The sequence below is a fragment of the Rhipicephalus microplus genome, chromosome X (genome assembly GCF_043290135.1).
Source record: "Rhipicephalus microplus isolate Deutch F79 chromosome X, USDA_Rmic, whole genome shotgun sequence".
NCBI classification, from domain to species: Eukaryota; Metazoa; Arthropoda; class Arachnida; order Ixodida; family Ixodidae; genus Rhipicephalus; species Rhipicephalus microplus.
The window spans coordinates 256224609-256246750 of record NC_134710.1 but is presented as its reverse complement, the minus strand read 5'-3'; the positions used below and the strand labels follow the sequence as shown (position 1 = coordinate 256246750).

The 22142-nt window shown below is 44.5% G+C and overlaps 1 long non-coding RNA gene across 2 annotated transcripts; it reads left to right on the top strand.

The window, feature by feature from the left end:
* The first annotated feature begins 1788 nt into the window (after positions 1-1788).
* Positions 1789-17839, top strand: LOC142776074 (uncharacterized). Of its 2 annotated transcripts, XR_012887285.1 has the most exons (3): positions 1789-1996; positions 5850-5967; positions 17730-17839. It is a non-coding gene; the product is annotated as an uncharacterized LOC142776074 (long non-coding RNA). The 2 variants fall into 2 exon arrangements; XR_012887284.1 differs by lacking the exons at positions 5850-5967; positions 17730-17839 and adding an exon at positions 2291-2605.
* The last annotated feature ends 4303 nt before the right edge of the window (positions 17840-22142 follow it).

Genomic DNA, 22142 nt, shown 5'->3' with positions numbered 1-22142 from the left:
GTGATGTTCACTGATGTGGTACAATATTTCGTGCTAACGAATAGCGCTATGCCACCACCTCGTTTGTTTGCCCTTGACATAAAATAGGCCTTGTAATCATTCAAGAAAAACATATTTGTGACATCCACTGATACATTTGATTCGACTAAAACAAACACGTCCACACAGTCCTTGAGCGATTCGGCTACCGTTTTAAATTCATATAATAATAATAATATAAAATAATAATAATAATAATAATAATAATAATAATAATAATAATAATAATAATAATAATAATAATAATAATAATAAAATATTGCAGGTAATATGACTATTAAAATAATTATTACGTATATGGTAATTTAGTTTAATCTCAAGTTGTAACCCCCCCCCCCTCCATAAGAAAGTCCTGGTTGCGCTAATGACTCATACATCCGCCTTTATTTAGTACGTAAACCGAATTTCGGAATTGAAACAAGCAACAGTACTCTAAGAATAAATATTCCCATAAGCATCCCTCGGAAGACAATTCTGTGAAGTTAGAAATGATTCTACGTGTCCGAAATTTTTTTCCTCTTCGCAATATTCTGGCTGTTGTCCATACAAGAAATCAGCACAAATTTTTCAGTATATTTTAGATGGTCGCCAAAATGGATGGGTCGTTTTGTGTGGAATTGCCCATAAACTTATCAATCCCATATGCAACATTTGAAATAAAAACACAGTTCTCGTCATTTTTATTTCACCAAACTTGCCATTTTCATGTTATCTATGAGGCTTGACTATCTCTAATTTTCTTTTGTGATTTTTGTAGCTTCTTATGAGTCAGAGAGCACGCGCTTTTTCTATGTACGTCTTCTCTACGACAGCTCATCACAACAGAGGGTGATTTTCAAACGGTTTAAGATAAAAAATACATGATGCAAACATTACACTTTTCTTCCTTCTAATCGGTTGGTACATTTAAAAACAGCGCTGCTTAGAACAAACATGACCATTTGCCCAGTACCACAATTTTACCCGGGTGAAGTTGGAAGTTACGAAACCAATTTAATAGCGTCAGTCACTTCGCTATATAAGCGGTAGGTGTGGTATTGCGTGTGTCGCAAACAAAAAAAAAAACATCACAATAAAGAACAACTTCCCAATATCTACGGTGACCCTAAGCTAAACAATTTAGGTTTATGGATATTGTTGTGTCTTGGGTTTTCAGTTTCGGTTTCGGATTGACTTGTGAGGATGCCAGGGAGCCGCTCTGGCACCTAGGATTTCAAGGCGACTGTAAAATAAAGGCAGTGTGTGTTGGGTAACCATGGGGTGTGGTTGTGCTTTCTTTCGGCGCTTGGCGCCAACCTGCCTGTTCGGGCTGGTCGGGTCCCCGCCAGCCGCGTACGTCTCCGTCGGCCGTCTTCTTCTGCTTCGTCGGGACCAGCCAGCCCCCAACACAGCAGATATGTGAAAAATGTTGGCGACTTGACGTGATAGCGTGGTTTTCTTGTTTGTATCAGTACGTGTAAAGATTATTTTAAGCGTGAAATGGATGCAATGAGAACATGTATGTGCTTTTTCCAATCTTTCCCACTCGAAACACGCTCAAACTTCCCGCGCAGCGCTATTTTTTTATTATCTACTTGTGAGTCTTAACTCAATAACAACACATGTTTTAAAACTGTGATGCTAGTAAACCTAACGTTTACACAACGGTATTTTATTTAAATTAGTAGCACAACAAGGCACAATATTGCCGTCGATTGCAACTGTGTAAGGGCCCAATTGGCGGAATCGCTAAGCGCATCACGTTTGTTTCGGTTGTTCACGTGAGTCGTCCGTGGTGTCTGCTAGCGATTTTCGTTTCGCAGCTCTATGCCACAATATTTCCCGCGTTTTGGCGCGTCCAGTAGTTAATTGTTTACTGCTGACGCACGCCCTGACATCGTTAGTGCTTAATATACCAGTCTGCTATTTGGGCTTTTGACGGTGCTGCTACTGCTGCCGTGCCTTTGACAGTTAATGGGTACGTTTCGTTTTCACCGCAGGCCACTTTAACGTAATAATATTACGCTGTGTAGTTTTCAGTGCTTGAACGATCTGCGAACATTCCCCATCGAGTGTACCTGCTTAAAACGGAATTATTAGGTTTGCAAGTGGCCATCTATACTGCATGAATGTGTTGACTCACGGCTGCCGTGTGGTGCAGAGACCGTGTTTAGCTGTTGCACAGAAGTATCTTGCTTTAAAATTTGGGGTCCGGGGGTACGTACGGCATAGTGAAGCTCATGCCTTCTCGTTTACTGTTATTTCTTTCCAGCGATGTGATCGAAACTAAAGACTGTACACCAGAATAAATCGATACCAACCAGCCGGTAAAGATGACCCTCCCAAGCGGCCCTCCCGGCTTACCTCCCAAAAGGAAAGAATTAAAGGCGGGCAAAAAAAAAAAAAAGTCAAAACCCTCCTGTTATAAAAACGCCTCTCGAAGAGCTCCATCTAGTACACAAATACTCTGTTGCAGCCTCACTAGCACATGACAGCGCAAGTTCGTCGTCTGATGACGAAGCCTTTGAAGTGTGGCAGCTTGGGCGAGTTGGTATGGCATGACGATAGTTATAGCGCGAGAACAAAACGACGACACAGAGACCTTTGAGCTGGCACCCAGACGTGTTGCAGAGAAGAACTGGCTTTCTGACTCTCAGACTCCATCGTTGACGCCTAGGGTGGAATAGGTTCGTCTTTCTAGTCTTGTCAATTGTGTCCATCGTCCACCAACTTGAATCAACTTCTGAGTTTTGCTGCAGAGCAACTGCTACGTCAGACCAGTTGCGTGGGTACAGGCAGCCTCAAGTCCCTCAGTGATGTAACCAGTGGTAGTTATGCCAACAAAGCTCATCAACTGTCTCTCTTGGCAAAAAGGGAGCCCCCAACAGGTTCAACATGCTGTGTTACCGAGGTGCACCACTCTTGTTGGACAGTCTCAGGCATGTCAGAATTTCAAGACAGTAGTGACTTTCCTCCAGATAAACCTAGTAGTCTTCCCAAGATTTCAACTAAGAATGCTCGTCTGAGGTTCGTGGGCTACACCACATTAGTATGTGAAAGAAAAAAAAAAAAGGGGGGGGGGGGGGGAGTGACCGCATGCTGAATTTATTTTCGTGTGCCGAATTCCACGTGTCTAGCGACCAGGTTTCACCAAGTGATTGCAACTTTTGAATGATAACAAACTATGTAGGTGGTAAAAACATTATTTGAGTCATAGTGTCTTCCTATACTGTACACAAACAGTTGTCTTCGAAACCTAAATGATTATGAGGCTTAGTGGGTTGCCGTGCATAACAAGTCGTTACACATAGTGTCTGTAGTTAAAATATTGTATTTTAGAGCAGTAGCAGCTGTCGTGCATGAGTGCCATATTAAGCATTATTTCTTTTTCTTGTGTTCTGTTTGGAGTAAAATAATTTCTTTTCTTTTTGTTAGACTTGAAACGAAATTTATTGCACACAACTTTGTTCTTTTTTAAAGGAAAAACAAGCCTACTGGAGTGCATGTCGTAGTTGATTGTTTCGATTTATTTTAAATGAAAGTTCATTTACAAAAACAACACTGTTTTGCTTGGGTGGTGGATTACAGTTGACTATATGGAATGCTTACTCAAGACTTGACATACCTGCCATAGAATCATATGCATCATCATCATCACAGTTGGTCACAGGCATGAACAGTGTCCTGCATAAGTGGTCTGGTTTTACCCTATTACACTGGCTTTACACTATTATCTCTCTTTCTCACTTTTGGCGCTGGTCACAAATAAAAAAGAAAAAAGCTTTTGTGCACAAACTGCATGATTTATTTTCAGTGATACATGAATTTTTCTCATACATGTTTTACGGTTGCAATGCTACACACAACAACTTAAGCCAACCCCTTTTGTGAGCTACTACATAAATGGCAACTACTATGTTCGGTGTTCTGCGTGTAGTACCTTTTCGACACTTTATTCGGAATGGTGCCAGCACTCTGTCATCACATCAATTGAGGTATATATGTGATCCCTCCCCCATCAGACCCACTGTGAGAACTATGGCCAGTACATGTCTCTATGAAGTTGACTACATGTCTCATGATGTATGACATACCAGTACATGTTTTCAAATATTTTGGTGACAGTAAAGCTGTCCTTGATCTTGCACCTTTCACATTTTAAAGATTTGTATTATAACCCCGTCTCATGGGCTCCAGAATTGGCATTGAGTAGTTGAAGCATTAAGTTCCTGAATTAATTTTTTTTTTCGGTGGAGCTACCACACATTTATATATAATGGGATTTGACCAGATGATCTCAATAATGGTGACTTCTGAAATGGAGAATTTCGGATAAACACGCATTTTACCAACTCCTATATGCATTCAAGGATAGTGAAATGTAGAACGTAGGATGCAGTGGTGCCATCAGCTTGAGTTTTGTTTCTGTCTTTTATACATTGCAACAAATCATAGCAACCTGGTCACTGCAAGTTGAATCTCAAGCCTGGAATCCCACATAGCACCTGTCATGTCAAAGTTGTTGCAATTGGAAGTTGAATTTCATTAAAGCGCCACTTGGAAATAACCTTAGAAATTCGTAAAGGTGCGTTTACACTAAAGCAACACAACACTGACATGACCCCCACGAAAACACAAGGCAGACGCAAACCATCGGCCGACGAGTCGACTGCTGGCGAAACCGCGAGCCCCCATGGTCACACTAGGCCGCCGCCGACGCCTCAAACAACAGCATATCATCGTAGTGTAACATGATGAGAGACCAAAAACTTCAGCAAAACACATCCGCAGACCTGTCGTCGACGTGTTGTCAGGGGATCCGAGGCTGAGCGAACATTCGCCCCATGTCTTTGCTTCAAACCACCACAAAGCGGACAATCTTGGGGGAGTTAACAATACCCTCTCCGAGGCTTCCTAGGCGTCTGAACCCTGTCCCTCTTTACCATGGATTATGGCGGGGGCTGCGCGGAGTAGCCGGAGAGGGACATATATGAGCATGGTGCATGGCTGAAAATAAGTTGCAGGTGTGCAAGTTTAGCTGGTGTCGCTGCGTGTGCCCCCAATGTGACTGTAGAATTGGCCAACGAAAGAGTGTGAGCACGACAAGGCGCAGGCAGGGCCTTCGGGAGACCACCGGCAGACTGCTTGTGTCTTTGCAGTGTACATAGGCCGACGTCAAGAGTAAAGACACTTCCAAAGACAGTTCACATACCAGAAACGGCTTTGTGTATTTCTAGTGTAAACGTGCCTTAAACAGGGGCCAGTGCTGGAGCTGACGTTTTAACAAGTGAACTTCTCTTTTTCAAGGCTGTAACACAGAAAAGTCTGCTTAACAAAGCGTCTGCTCCAGCTCTGGCCCCCTTTTTACGAATTGCTCATTGCAAGCTGCTATCTTCACTTCTTGCCTTTCTTTTGAAAATGATGTGGTTTGGTGAAAGCTGTATAATAATTATAACATGGGAGATGCTGGCTGTTTTAAGTGGTGTATGCATGCTGCAGAATGCATGCCTTGGAGTCGACAGAACACATTTCTCAGTCGAATATGTTCCAGTGAAGGCATTAGCTGATGAATAGCATTAAGTCCTTGTGTGATTCCCTTTGAGTGCTGCGCAAATGGCATTAAATTTTAAGGCATTAGGAAGTTAATGCCACCTTCTGCGCCTGTGCTCTACAGTGTTTCATCTGTGTAAATGTGAAAATGTTTATTTATTAAGGTGACTTTCATAAGAAATTATGAATTGTGAAAGCTTTAATACAAATCATTCTTCAAGCAGCAGTAAGTAATACACATTCCTTGCTGCCTGAAATTTGTCATTTTGATGCATCTCTAGGAGCTACGGGGTTGAAAACATCAGTGGTAAAGGGTCACTGCTTGGTGAAGAACTAAACCGTTACTTCCCAGACAGAAAGGTCAATCTATTTGTGGCTACGTGGAACATGAATGGATTGGTAAGTTTTAGCAGCTCCTTTTTCATCGTGTGTTAGGTGAACATGCATTTCTGTACAAAGATTTGTCACTTGTAACTGTGCGCTCATTAAGATCTGCCACTTCTTGTATTGAGATCGTTTTCATTTTAACATATTTTGAGTGTTTGGATGTTGTATCAAGCTTGTTTAAGGCAGGCGCGTAGGTAAACAGCTTTATTGATTCATGAAAGAATCTGGTGAGGGAAGGAGGGAGGGGAACAAGACGCAGAATCTAAACGGCCGGATTTTTGTGTGCTTCATCGAGCCCTTCCGGCACATTCCACTATGCAGTGCTGTAGTCTGGTTGCAAACTGCGTAGAGCAGCCTCCCAACACTGCTGTTGCTCAGGCCCTTGCCATGCAAGCCTGTGTTTATCTGAATAATTCGGAAAGATGTGACCAAGGTCTGCTCTGGTGCAAACTATTGTGATACCAAAACATGTTTAGTGTAGTGTCTTCTCTAACATACTTATTATGTAGACTGCATTATTTAGTGTAGAATAAATTATTTACTTTCATGTCGGCATAACAATAACGTTCTGTGAAAATTTACCACGGAACTACTACAGAAACAGTATGCTAAAAGTTGTACATGAATAATGGCGCATATTTATTTCCTTGAGTTTTGAAATGATTAGCATTTTGTTAAAGCAAGGGGACTCTCAAAAAGTTGCAGTTTTGGCACAAGGCCGAAGCAATGAATTCCATAGCAGCTCATCGTACTGTTACACGAAGTAAAGCTAGGATATTTAGGAACCATACAAAATGTAGTGAACATGGTCGAATGTGTGTTAAGCTGCAGCATCTCACACGCACAGCAGCACGTTCTTCCTGTGTCTGAGCATGTATTCGAGCCCGCCTTGGTTCAGTGCGACTAGCATTCTATTGGAGGTGCATTTCATTGGAGCTGTTCCACAGGTGTTAGTACAACACACGATGGCATCAGAAAGGCCGATCTTAATACAGCATTTTCACGGGCGTTTGTCGGGCATTTTCTTTCATGGCTTTAGTCGATACCGGGGAGAGTAGCGAAAAGTGCAGTCCCGATGCTCTTCAAAGTGCCCACCTCAGATTGTCCCAGACATTGCATTGTTGGCGTCAACGCCGAAAGCAGCTGGATGGAGGAGTAAGCTTGCTTCCTTGCTTGCTTGTTCTTTGATATGTGGCTTCCATCCACCACGGAGGATTGGTCATAAAACCGGTGGTTGATATGAAGAAAATTTTTTTATTTTTCGAAGGGATGAGGTAGAAATTGATTGCCCCAGGAATAAACAAAAAATTTTACAATAATCATCATCCGGCTGCATTTCCATTGACAGTAAGCCAGTGGTAAATGGTGTTTATATGTAGCTCGTCGTTAGTGAGACGGAAAGCATGAGCGGCACGGCCTTGTTAGTTAAAGCAGCGGACTGAGGAGCGAGGAGTCGCTGGCTCGAATCCCCGGTGTGATGCCTTGCCATTCTTTTTCTTCTGATTTATTTTTCTTTCTGCCTTTATATGTATATACGGGACATGACGGCAGTGGCAACATTCAGCTGAGTGTGTTCGTATAATTGTTAAGGCACTGAAATAAAATATTCTAAGGCCCTATGTCATTTTTGGCTCACTAAAATGTGGCAAGCATGCTACCTTTAGTTGCTGGCATACCGTAGCTGCGTTCACAGACTAGGTGTCGTATTCGTTGTTATAAAAATAAATAATTTAGAAACAGGACTTTTTTGGAGAGAGAAAGTATAAAAAAGGTTTTTACTGTTTTTAGTATACACTCGTATGGCCTTGCTACCACCACCATATGAATATTGCATGCTACTTATCGTGCCAAGGCAATTAAAAACGAACGGCTTTTGTCTCATGTCACATGACATGGCGTCACTTGCCATAACAAAAATAGCTGATGTGTGTTGTCATAGTCTGAAATCAAGGTAGTTCGTCCCGTGAATGAAAATTACACGGTGTAAGGAAAGGACTTGAAGACGCCGAGGAGCATCAAAATAGAACTGAAGAAGACGAGCGGAGAGCAGGTGGCACGAAGGCGACAACAAGAAATGAAGAAGAGAAGAAGGCACGTGCGATTACGAGTCAACTGTGCGCCAATCAGCTCATGACCAGTGGTGGCCCATAGAGGTGGCGTGCCACGATTGGGCCACGTGCGACCATTACGTGGCAGTGGGCTTTGTGGCTGGGGACGAGCCGAAGCAGCGGCAGACGGGAGACAGCGGGCCGAAGCGTCGGACGCAGGTGATCCAGGTTCCGGCCAGGGAACGCGGCCGTCCACGCTGCTGCCGTCCAACTACCAGCTGGGGCGGCATTGCCGGCACGAGTACTGCATCTCGGGGCACGGCCTGGCCTGCTGTTCTCTTCCTTGCCGAGGGCATCGCGGATCTCGGCGAGGCGTCTCCACGGTCAGCCGTTCGACACAGCGATGAACGTGGCCTGGCTAATGGTCACGGATGCGTCGAGCATCGCGTCTCGGCGCACGCTCTTCGCTGGACGGGCTGGCCATGCCCCGCATGGAGCATCGCGTCTCCATGCGGGTTGACTGCTCCGTGGCCGAACCCATGCCATCAAGCGCCGGTGTCACGAGAGCGTCGCACTTCGGCAAGGGACGAGCGAGATGTTCTGCCGGGCGAGACGCGGGCGTGTGTACGGAGGACCATGGAGCCGGGTGAGGTCCAGGGTGGCCGAGGATTCAGATGCCAGGGGAGTTGCTGGCTGAATCGAGGATCGCCAGTGGTGCCGAGCCGTACCGAGCGACGCGCCAGCCTCGGAAGTGGGCCGCGAGCTCACGAGGTGCGCACCCAAAGGTACCTGGCTGTGCCCTGGCCCAGGCGACGAACACCGGTGAGTGAGCTGCCGCACCGCAGCTGTAGTGTGCTGGCCAGAACCCGCACGTGGAACCGCTACGCCCGGAAGGTGATCAAAAGCTTGGAAACGAGGTCCGAGGTCGCGCTGGTCAAGGCATCTCCGCCACTGCAGCTCGAGAGTTGAGGCCACGAAGGCAGACGAAACGGTGCGCCGCTCGAGAGGACGAGTTGCTGGCAGCGTTCCTGAGCCGGACGTGAGACCCGTACGTGTCGGCCAGGTCGAGCTCCGGTGTGTCTGTTCATGGTCCAAGGCCGAGACCTGCCGAACGGCTCTTGCCTGGGTGCAGTGGCCGGGAGCAGGTTCGTGGACGAGGCCTACCGGGAGTGGTCGTCGTGAGCCGTGGCCTGATCCAGGACCTCAGGAGTTGCGACCCTGACTGCTGGCCGCGACGTCTGACTAAACGGCGCTGCACACGGTAGCGTATCCGTGCGTCGTCAGCCGTTGCACCCATGCCATGAAATAAAAAGTTCATGTTAATGCTTTCTCGTCCGCTATCAACAAACATAGTGACGAACGTCCTGTAACCATCACAATAAATGGCGAGCCTGCCAGGATCAAGCTCTCGCGTTACGTCTGAGAGCCTCACGTTGTTTGTGTGTGGCGGACGAGAATGGACGACAAGAGAAAGCAAGTTGAGCTAGGGAAGGAGATGGAACTGAGTGGAGAGGCTTTGCTGGCATGGGTGAGCACTGAGAAAAAAAAGAAATGAGGAACCAGATAGCGAAAGATCGAGAGGAGGCACGTCTAGCAGCACAGGCAGAGCATGAGCGTGAAATAGCTCGCATGGAGGCTGAAAGGCTCCTCCTCGAAGAGCGGCGTCTGTTCATTGTTGTGTGAGAAAAGTTGTTTTCCCTCTAAACAACTTTCTTGAGCAGGGGGATATTGTAAGGAAAGGACTTGAAGACGCCGAGGAGCATCAAAATAGAACTGAAGAAGACGAGCGGAGAGCAGGTGGCACGAAGGCGACAACAAGAAATGAAGAAGAGAAGAAGGCACGTGCGATTACGAGTCAACTGTGCGCCAATCAGCTCATGACCAGTGGTGGCCCATAGAGGTGGCGTGCCACGATTGGGCCACGTGCGACCATTACGTGGCAGTGGGCTTTGTGGCTGGGGACGAGCCGAAGCAGCGGCAGACGGGAGACAGCGGGCCGAAGCGTCGGACGCAGGTGATCCAGGTTCCGGCCAGGGAACGCGGCCGTCCACGCTGCTGCCGTCCAACTACCAGCTGGGGCGGCATTGCCGGCACGAGTACTGCATCTCGGGGCACGGCCTGGCCTGCTGTTCTCTTCCTTGCCGAGGGCATCGCGGATCTCGGCGAGGCGTCTCCACGGTCAGCCGTTCGACACAGCGATGAACGTGGCCTGGCTAATGGTCACGGATGCGTCGAGCATCGCGTCTCGGCGCACGCTCTTCGCTGGACGGGCTGGCCATGCCCCGCATGGAGCATCGCGTCTCCATGCGGGTTGACTGCTCCGTGGCCGAACCCATGCCATCAAGCGCCGGTGTCACGAGAGCGTCGCACTTCGGCAAGGGACGAGCGAGATGTTCTGCCGGGCGAGACGCGGGCGTGTGTACGGAGGACCATGGAGCCGGGCGAGGTCCAGGGTGGCCGAGGATTCAGATGCCAGGGGAGTTGCTGGCTGAATCGAGGATCGCCAGTGGTGCCGAGCCGTACCGAGCGACGCGCCAGCCTCGGAAGTGGGCCGCGAGCTCACGAGGTGCGCACCCAAAGGTACCTGGCTGTGCCCTGGCCCAGGCGACGAACACCGGTGAGTGAGCTGCCGCACCGCAGCTGTAGTGTGCTGGCCAGAACCCGCACGTGGAACCGCTACGACCGGAAGGTGATCAAAAGCTTGGAAACGAGGTCCGAGGTCGTGCTGGTCAAGGCATCTCCGCCACTGCAGCTCGAGAGTTGAGGCCACGAAGGCAGACGAAACGGTGCGCCGCTCGAGAGGACGAGTTGCTGGCAGCGTTCCTGAGCCGGACGTGAGACCCGTACGTGTCGGCCAGGTCGAGCTCCGGTGTGTCTGTTCATGGTCCAAGGCCGAGACCTGCCGAACGGCTCTTGCCTGGGTGCAGTGGCCGGGAGCAGGTTCGTGGACGAGGCCTACCGGGCGTGGTCGTCGTGAGCCGTGGCCTGATCCAGGACCTCAGGAGTTGCGACCCTGACTGCTGGCCGCGACGTCTGACTAAACGGCGCTGCACACGGTAGCGTATCCGTGCGTCGTCAGCCGTTGCACCCATGCCATGAAATAAAAAGTTCATGTTAATGATTTCTCGTCCGCTATCAACAAACATAGTGACGAACGTCCGTTAACCATCACAATAAATGGCGAGCGGCACACCGTTTCGTCTGCCTTCGTGGCCTCAACTCTCGAGCTGCAGTGGCGGAGATGCCTTGACCAGCGCGACCTCGGACCTCGTTTCCAAGCTTTTGATCACCTTCCGGGCGTAGCGGTTCCACGTGCGGGTTCTGGCCAGCACACTACAGCTGCGGTGCGGCAGCTCACTCACCGGTGTTCGTCGCCTGGGCCAGGGCACAGCCAGGTACCTTTGGGTGCGCACCTCGTGAGCTCGCGGCCCACTTCCGAGGCTGGCGCGTCGCTCGGTACGGCTCGGCACCACTGGCGATCCTCGATTCAGCCAGCAACTCCCCTGGCATCTGAATCCTCGGCCACCCTGGACCTCGCCCGGCTCCATGGTCCTCCGTACACACGCCCGCGTCTCGCCCGGCAGAACATCTCGCTCGTCCCTTGCCGAAGTGCGACGCTCTCGTGACACCGGCGCTTGATGGCATGGGTTCGGCCACGGAGCAGTCAACCCGCATGGAGACGCGATGCTCCATGCGGGGCATGGCCAGCCCGTCCAGCGAAGAGCGTGCGCCGAGACGCGATGCTCGACGCATCCGTGACCATTAGCCAGGCCACGTTCATCGCTGTGTCGAACGGCTGACCGCGGAGACGCCTCGCCGAGATCCGCGATGCCCTCGGCAAGGAAGAGAACAGCAGGCCAGGCCGTGCCCCGAGATGCAGTACTCGTGCCGGCAATGCCGCCCCAGCTGGTAGCTGGACGGCAGCAGCGTGGACGGCCGCGTTCCCTGGCCGGAACCTGGATCACCTGCGTCCGACGCTTCGGCCCGCTGTCTCCCGTCTGCCGCTGCTTCGGCTCGTCCCCAGCCACAAAGCCCACTGCCACGTAATGGTCGCACGTGGCCCAATCGTGGCACGCCACCTCTATGGGCCACCACTGGTCATGAGCTGATTGGCGCACAGTTGACTCGTAATCGCACGTGCCTTCTTCTCTTCTTCATTTCTTGTTGTCGCCTTCGTGCCACCTGCTCTCCGCTCGTCTTCTTCAGTTCTATTTTGATGCTCCTCGGCGTCTTCAAGTCCTTTCCTTACACACGGCTTAGATTTTGGTGTTACGACTCACGCAACGATATCGGCGCATTCAAGAGCATCAGATGAATGGCTTGCTCAAATTGTGTCACAGGGCCATTTTATAAGGGCCCTGAAACACTTTTTTAGCATGGTCAGATAACACTGATTGATATTCAAGGTTCCTGAACACGTGAGCCAAATTTTATAGTGCAGCATGCGACCTTGAAATAATAAACATTTATCAGTCGGCTAGACATCATTTCCTCTTCTCTCAACGAATGATGCCATAAATCCAAATGACTATGCCATAAACCCAAAGCTCACAGTCATTGGCTGATTTAAGCATCGTGAGATGCATAGTTACCATGGCCACCGTAAGATCCCACTGCATGCCCGCTCTCACGCGATCACACTGAAAGTAAGTCGTGCGTTTCAAGAAAGAAAAAAAATTGCTTATGCGATGACGCACACTGAAGAATAGACGCATATTTTTGCCCTCTTGGAATCCCCCTATTTTACAGCTTACAGCATGCTCGCTGGTATGAAAGGAGAGAGAAAGTGGAGGCAACAAAACTGTAACACTGCTCATATTGGATGGATTTTAGACGTTTTGCAGCAGCCGATTCGTGAGGCAAGAAGCTCTTTTAATGTAATCTATTGATGATTATCGTAGTACTTCTCTAAGAGATAACAATTGTTGTCAGCTTTAATGAGAACTGGTTGATTTTCTGGTATCAGTGGTGGAGCCAAAGCTGCTGGTAAATGTTTTGTAGGTTAAAATTGTGGCTTTGTGTGTGATGAATTTCCGATTATAGGATTTTTCATCAGATTGAACTATTTGTCACATACTTAGGTATAGGCGTGCAATGCATGTGTATGCCTATGTAATCGCACACATGTGAATCTCCAATTTATTTACTACTGATTTTTCGTTGTTGGGTAGCTGTTCGAGGAGTAGGTGTGTCAAACTTGCTCAACTAGTGTTTTCAACTTCTTTGCTTTTTCTTGGTCATTAACTTTTCATCTCTGCCCCACCGCGGTGGTCTAGTGGCTAAGGTACTCGGCTGCTGACACGCAGGTCGTGGGATCGAATCCCGGCTGCGGCGGCTGCATTTCTGATGGAGGTGGAAATGTTGTAGGCTTGTGTGCTCAGATTAGAGTGCACGTTAAAGAACCCCTGGTGGTCGAAATTTCCGAAGCCCTCCACTACGGCGTCTCTCATAATCATATGGTGGTTTTGGGGCGTTAAACCCCACATATCAATCAAATTTTTATGTCTAGTTATATGACATTCATCATACCATTAAAGTATTTAGGAATAAGCTGAGAAGTGTAGGACCTGGTTTGTTATCATTAATAAAAGCACTGTAACTTTCATTTATTTTTTTATAGCATCAGTTCATAAGCAGAACAGGGGAGAGATTGGGCGGTGGGTTCAACCATTCGTTGAAAAATTTGTATTATATGTGCAGATATAATGCGTGTGCACAAATGTGCGTATGTTTACATATAAGAGGGTCAAGTTACCCCCTCCCCTCTTTTCTCCTCCGTTACATGTAACTCTGCCAATGCTCCTGCATCACTTTCCTAAATTCAGAGCAAAAGCTAAAGTATAAGGCATGCTAAATAATCATGGTATTGAAGCACAAATGTAAAAACAGGGTTGAGACCAAGACATAAAACTCATGTAGTGTCAATGTATAGCGTTGTTTGCAATTTAGTACCATCAGTATTGACTAGTCTAGTCTAGCTTGCGGTCCAATGTTCTGCAAGCTAAATAGCATTGCAAGTTTCACTCACTGTAATGTTTTCCTTGAAATAAATATATTTTAAAAATGTTTCACAGTTTTCTTTATTCATCATATACCCCGCAGCGCCCGAAGGCGTTATAGCAGGGGGGTTACATCAATAAATGACGTACATCTCTGTTCACACACACAATACAACTTTGTTCACACATAAATAACTGAAATACATTTTCGTTCACACACATAGTAGAATTTTGTTCACACATCAATACATCTTCGTTCAGGTTACAACACGGGTTTACAGCAGTGAATAAAATATACCTTCGTTCCCACTATGTACTTGCATTTCAGTTAGCCTGTTCCACTGTTTAATTGTTCTAGGAAAAAATGAATTGGCATACATGTTCGTTTTACTGGGTATTCCCGAATTTCGCAACTATGATCAAAACGTTTTGAAGTGTAATGAGGGTTGTGTAGGTATATTTCTCTATTAATTCCAGTTTTATTGTAATAAATGCAGTAAGTTATTTCAAATTGGGACATTGTGAAGGTTCTAAATGATGTTTGAGGTATTATGTGAAACATTTATATATACTGCACGATACCTAAAGCATCATGTACTGTATGATTGCAATCACTCAAAGTTTATTCTGCCACAATTGTGATTGCCATGGTCTATCACAGATATTAGGCCATCTGACTCATCTTCATAATAAAGAGGTGCTTTTAAAAATAAATTTGTTGTTTCAGATGTTGACTTAGGCCACACTGTATTACATACTCTACATTAGGAAGAGGGAGGAAAAACGTTATTTTGAGGAAAAGCAGAATAATGCATTTGGCTTCTCGGGGTAGATACTTTGTGACTTTAGTCGGTGCCATAGTTTGCTGGTTGGCCAGCTTGACATTGCGTGTTACTGACAGAATACAATGAACCTGAGACATTGCAACATTGAAGCAGCTGTTGTATCTGAGCTGCTCTTTCTTTGCCCACTGCAATATGTCCGATTCAAAACATGCCCATGATGTTTGTGTGCTGCATGATGTGTGGCATGAGAACAAAGTATTGCTGGTCCTTTTATGCATCCAACGTGTTTTGTGTAGCATGACATTGTGCCTATGCGTCAATGTGTACTTTCGAAAAATTGCTAGAGCTTTAAGGCATGCTCATATTAACTGTTCAAAAGGCTGCAGTAGTTGGTGAGAAATGTGGCTGAAGCACTTGTGGAACATACTAGTATGTGTGTTCTTAACATTGGCTGTAGCCTTCTCAAATTTTCTATGTGGTGCACAACATTAATGCACAACCAACATGTGGACCCAATAATGTTCCAATCAGCCTTGGTTGAGATCAAGTTATACAAAGTGACTTTTCGCTAGTGCAAGCTCTTAGGCTCCTATGGATCCCTCACTAATGTTCTATTGCGACCCAGTTGCGAGAATGTTAAGGTTATTATACTCTTCCTCAGTTCACAAGGCAATCACCTCGGCCAGAAAAACTACATTTATGCTCTAAAAGAAGTTTCCGTTGTTTTTCGTATTGCACCATATGACATGAACTCCTATGCAAGCACTATAACATACATTTTCTCGCATATAAATTATTGGTGTTATAGGGGCATCAACATATTTTTTTTTTTTCAACTATTCATCGTTAAGTACCTCATAGTGATAGAATAGGTACTTTCAAGCCTTATAGTGCCTATAACATTAGGCTTACAGGTTCTGTACAGGCAGTTTCAGTTTTGTTTTCATATGTAATAACGTATATTGACATCCTTAAACAGAAGATGGTAACACCGGAGCACCACATTGTGATGGTTTAGTGCTTCGTTTCACTTGTCCTTGTCTTTTATCTTGCTACACTGGCCTTTACAATAAATTTTTGGTATAAAGGGGTCACAATGTCTGTCTAATTATTTATAGGATGTAAATTTAAGTATTTGTGAAATAAGGTAATCATTCCATATTAACTGTCTCAACCGTGGCACTTGCCAAAAATCGATTTGTAGAAAAAACAATGGATAAACCCACTATAGACAGTATTTTCCCAAAATATAATTGGTGGCAGAAATTTCTGTGCACGTGACCACCATTTCAAGTTCTCAGAATGGTAGAAAACTAGATACAAAAAAAAAAAGCTTTCTATGAATCGACAGTTTCACACATTTTTTTGGCACTTGCTTTTATTGCATTGTTCAAGCATCATGGTTTTCTTTTTAGACAGTTCCTCATGATAGCTTTACATTTTTCATTTCCTAGCACGTGAGTAAAGGTTGGCATTCCTGTTCCTGAAGATGAGAAACCCCACCTCTTCTAATTAACGCATGGCGTCCAGAAGTTACAGTTTGTGAAAAACGGGTTAAGTTCATTATTTTTGTTTAGTTTCTACCCGAAACGAAGGTTGTGTTAAGCACTTTCACTGCCCAGCTTTCAGTTGAGCTAAATATCTCCACAGGAAAAGATTTGTTCAGTATCTCTTTAGTATGACTCATTTGTATCTGCAACAAATGCGATTGTCCATTTAGTGTCACATGTAGCTACTCAACCCATTTTCTCTGCTATATTCTTCGTGGATGCTGAAGCCAATTTTTTATTTAGATCTTTCAAACGAGGCTCCACAGTATCTAAGAAAAATGCAATGAAGTTAATCTAAGGCAAGATAACTGTCTTCAGCAGGCTTGCCACTGCACACTAAGTGGTACTTGGCCCAACATTTGAGTTTGTTCACAACATGCATTTGCTTATGCTATGTTATCTCTCTCGATGCTATCCACAATGAGCAGAACTTGATTAGTCTATCTAATTGTACATTGCACTTCTCACTGCTTAAAAAAATTTGTAAGATCGAACTGTCAAATCCAGTCCTTTTGGCTAATAGCATTTAAGGATGTAATAGCAGTATTTGTGATGACATTTTACCACATAATGGGATGCAAAAGTGCTGTTTTTGGGGGGCAAACGAGCCATATTTCACTGTGGTTTCCTGTAGCACGTCAAATTAGTGGGAAGGAGTTCTTAGCACCTTTTCCCAGTGTCAAATGCTATAAAGCACAGAACATGCAGCAAAATAATTTAAAATAGCTGTTTTTCATTTAGTTGATAGCTAGGCAGCCAACTGAGATATAGAGTCAGACTTTGTACTGCTGAGTATCATCCCTTGCAATGAAGTCAGGTGGCAGCAATAAATGCAGCAAAAGCACAGAAGCAGGAACTTGGTAGAGTTGTCTCACTTGTATATAGTGAAGACAATTGTGATGTTATCCATGTGGCATTATGTTTATGCATACACATAGTGATGTGGAACTATGGCATTAAATGCATTATTAGTCAGCGACGTCTTTTTTTTTTTTTTATCCATGTCTGAATTGTCTGACTAGATATGGCATAAACAACATTGCCCTTTTTTAGGCGTCCCCTACATACAATGGAAACATGTGATATTTGTTTTGCAGCATTCCTTTAAGTACCATGAGTAGACCTTTTTAGGAGGAACTGATTTTTCAGCCCATCGAGAATACCACTTATTTGCAAGCTGCATTAAGGCTAAAAATAGCCACTAGTGACTTGTCCTAATAATATGAGTCACAATCATTAATTAATAGCGTGCTAGAGAAATGATGATTTATACTGGCAAATAGCTGCATATCAGGGCCAAAAAGACAAAGAAAAAATGTTTGTGTTTTCGATGTTTTAAAGTTGTCATATTGCATTCAACTTTGTTGAGGCTTTTATTTCTTCTTTTTCTAGCTCAGGATAAAAGAGTTAAGGAGCGTATCGAAGATTATCAAAAGATCTGTCTTCAGAGTGACTTACCAAAACAATTAAGAGAAACTCAAGCTTCAGTGCGAAAGCAAAGGTTGGTTTATCTCTTGTAAATCTGTACATGATGACCTAAAGGTCAACTCTGGCAATCCCCTGCCCACTCCTCACCATTATAAAGAACGACAGGCTAGAGAGATCTACACATTTATCTCGGATAAATTTTATTGACTACCTTGAACACTTGCTTCGCTGCCCACAACTATTGATCACATTGTGTGCGACATAGTATATGCATAAACAGTGAAGGCAGCTGGCAGCATCAAGAAGTAAGATGTTCATCAGCTGTGCTGCCAAAATGGCAGCAGGCAGCACAAGAAAATGAAAAAGGCGGATTGGCAACTACAGATGAGCCCTGGCAAGCCGCAATAGCCAGTGAGGCCCTGGAAGTGGAGCTCCACTCAGAGTGACCAAACACCCTTGTTTTAATAACTTTTTTTCTGTGCCATACTAAGCGCTTAAAAATCAACAGCGTTGTAGCATCTGCTAGGATTTTACTTTCACTGTTTCTGTTTTCTGCACTGGCCATACAGGCATACTTGTATATACCCGTCCAGCTTTTACATTAAAATAGATAGCACAAAAGGATGCTTATTTTTGCTCTATTCTCACTTGCAGCTATAGGAAACAAGCACTGAGCCTGTGGCGATGCAGTACTTAAGTGAATAAAAGGAACTGGCATGCTTTGTGCAGCAGCTGACTCATCAGTAAACACATGTTGGGTTATTTCGCAGTGTCGTCTATGAATGGCTGAGTCGTAAACTGTGCCATAACTATAATAAATATGCACCTGGAACAAAGTTTTTCAGTTTTCTGCTTCAAAAATTCACTGAAATTTGGATTAGTGTATGCCTCATAAAGCAAGTGATAATGTGGGCACTTTTATCAAGTTCATGCTGTTGCTTTCTTGTGTGAATTTACACTCCATGCAAGTTAATTGATATTTTTACGATGCTGATAGGAGTGAGTGACAGCCAGCACAGTGATCTCAATTATGCAGTCGACATTTTGTAGGTGGAAAACCATCGACAGATCCAGCAATTCTCTCTTGTGGGCTACCGCTGTTTTTCTACTGTATCGCTGTCTGGAAACAGTAACACTAGGGAAGAATCTCCGCATGCCTGGCAAAATGTGTCGTGGACCGCCAGAATTTTATTCCTCCTGTATTGCCATTCCTCTTAACAGCACTGTGCATGTAAGCAACACTGAACTACATCATTTCATTGCATTTAGTGACAGCTAAGATATCATTTGCAAGGTTGGCGTGTGACAAAGTTACTCAAGGACTTGTGCAGTGCAAGCAATGTCTAGAAATAGAGCTGCACTACAGTGCAGAAAGCTTCGTGGAACTTCCAGACATTACTAAATACGACACGTGCAGTTCGGAGATAGTACGTTTTATTTGTGTTCATTGCAAGGGGTTGTCTAACAGGAGTCAGGGAAACGCCGTCAAGCAAAATGACAAGAAAGAATCCGTACAAACATCGATGTTGACAGCCTATGCTTTGTGGCTTTCATTGGCCAGCCGATTGCCCTTTCAGAATGCACTGCCAAATGTCTGTGCTTTCTATCACATTGAAAGCATGACTGATTCCATATAATTTGTCCTTTCTTTTCGTTTGAGGCCATAAAAGAATCCTGCACTGTTGACTTTCTGAAGGCCTACCCGTTTTATCAAATATGTGGTCTTCGCACCCCCACACTTGTGTAAAATGTGGGTGTAGCAGATAAAGAGATGACTATTTGTAGCACGCCAGTTAAAACTGAAGTGGTGGCACGTGGTGGTGTAGTGGTGCAGTAGACTGTTGTTCCACTTGTAGGTGCTGCACATTTTCCGTAAGCTAGAGCAGATTAAAATAAAGGGAGAAAGAAAAGAAAGTCAGCTATACTTATGCTTGACAAGGCAATATCCTTTACAACTCCTTGAAGATTTACTTCTCATATATTAGTAAAAGTCTTCTTAATGTTAACCACAATAGAATCTCAGTAAAGGAAAATCTGATAAATGGAACTGCTGCCTTTGATAAAATTGAACAACTGCCTTTGATATGATTGGTTTAGTACTTGTATTGGGCACCCCTTTTCATCTCTCAGTAAATGGAACTCCTGATAAATAAAATATATTTTCCTGGTTCCTTTTGTTTTGTTTTAAAGACCATCTGCTGTGAATAATCTTCATTAATTATTGACATAGTCTCAACATAAAAGTTTATGCCAGAATATAAAAAGCAGTACTGTACACTTGTTTGCTTTTATAAGTGTTTTGTTCAAGTTAGCTGAAACACACCAAGGCTTAGATACAATCCAGTTGCTTGGCTGCAGCAGTATTCGCATTTCTGAGTATCGCCAGCATGCATGGAAAAAAAAAAAGCAGCTCATTACATCACAAACTACAATAAATTGGGGTCCCTTGTAAAGGCTGTTCTACTCGGGCATTTTTCTGAAACATGACACTATACTTTGCAATAACCCACCCTGAACACTTTATGCTTGCCCTGTGGCTTTTGTTGTAAAAATCGTGTAATAAAATTCAACATGTGACCATAAGCATGGCGATTCTTTCTTGATGCTTACTTGCCCTTTGCAACAGCTTTTAGTTACCATTTTTGATACTATGGTTAATAAAGAAATCACACAAATATGAATGCTTGGTAGGTAATTCTGGTTTTACAATGTTGGAGCGTCTTTTTCATAGTTGTAGATCGATATGTTTTCCTACAAAAGGAAACAACTGCATATTGCATATTCACAGACCAACATTATCCTTACCTCTTGTCCTAATTACTGCTTTCGTGCCCATAACATGCTTCATAAGCAAATATCAAGCCAGTATTGACCAACCAGTGTCAGCTGAGAAAAGCAGAGAGCAGAGCTAATTGGTGAATATTCATTCTATTAGATAGCCCAGGCCATCTTGTGGTGTCATGACTTTTTTTGTGTCTATAATTGCACACCCTGTCTTTAAAAATGAAGAACCTCGGCTATTTTTTGCTCTGCTTACTCTTCATGCTCTTACAGCACATTAAGGGCGAAAAATGACAAAGGAAATTAAACATTAATATTAGGTCCATTCCTAAAACCGAGCTGTTATTATCCCTGGTGTGCTCACATTCTCCCATCTTTAATTTCTCAGTGGGTTACTATTTTTACAGTGAAAGCTGTTATGATATCACAAAAAAGACCGTCTCCAGCGCCGTACTCGTCCGACGACAGTGTCTGCAACCAATATCACATGTAGTATGAAAAAAAAAAAAACGAAATGAGAAATAGATCTCACATTGAGGGGGCTCCAGGTCTTCTCTGTGGCAGCCCAGTGCTCTACCACAGAGCTACTCCTGTGCTCGAAATTCTGCTGCAGACTTGCTTTATGCACGCTTCTTGTCAGTTCAGGAATCATGTTAAAAGAGCATTTCAGAACAGTAACAAAGCAACCTAGCATCACACAATGCGAATTTCGTTATGATTAGGTCTATTGAATGGTTCCAGGGCACTACAAAAGGCTCAGTCATAATTCTTTGTCATCATTAGCTGCAGCATCAGCAAATAATGCACATAATGCCGATAATGCACATTGCACATAATGCCTTACAAGTGCATAGCGGGTACCATGCTCCTCTGAAAAAAGACAAATACTAATGAAATAGTGCAAGCTTTTCTACTTCACAAAATCATGGTGATTTGCTGTGTAGTGGGTATCATGCAAGTGTACTTGTAGTAGTCTCTACAAGAGTGTTCAGAAAAGGCTCTAGAAGGGCCGCTCTTTCACCTTTTGCTGTGACTGTGCTGCGCGTTCTGCACAGGCTTGGTGTTTTTTTTTTCTTAAAAGGTTTGTGAATGTGCATTTGATTCATTGCAGATGTGACTGCAAGATTTGACCATGTATTTTGGTGTGGCAATCTGAATTTTTGACTCATGAATGATCATTCCACAGTTGTTGGTTTATTTAAGGATCACCATGAGAATAAAGAACTTACGTATGAGAACGTCCTGAAATTTGATCAGGTGAGAAGCGCTATGCTGGATGGTTTGTATATTTACATCTTCTGTATATACCACCTTCAAATTTTTTTTTTTTTTTTTGAAATTTTAAACAACACTCTTTAATTAGGTTTGTGCATTTAAGATGAAACAGAGTGATGTGTAGATTGTGTGGGGGGGGGGGAAATAGTGCTTGCAAAACATAAAACTGACAGTAACATAATGTGAAAGCGGTCGAATATTGAAACATGTCGTGAGCTTTTTCTCTTGTGAAAGCTGCACATGTAGCAAGTCAAGGTCATGCACACAAATGCTGAACACACACAGCTTGTAGGATCTTCTTCTATGGCATGTGACATGGAT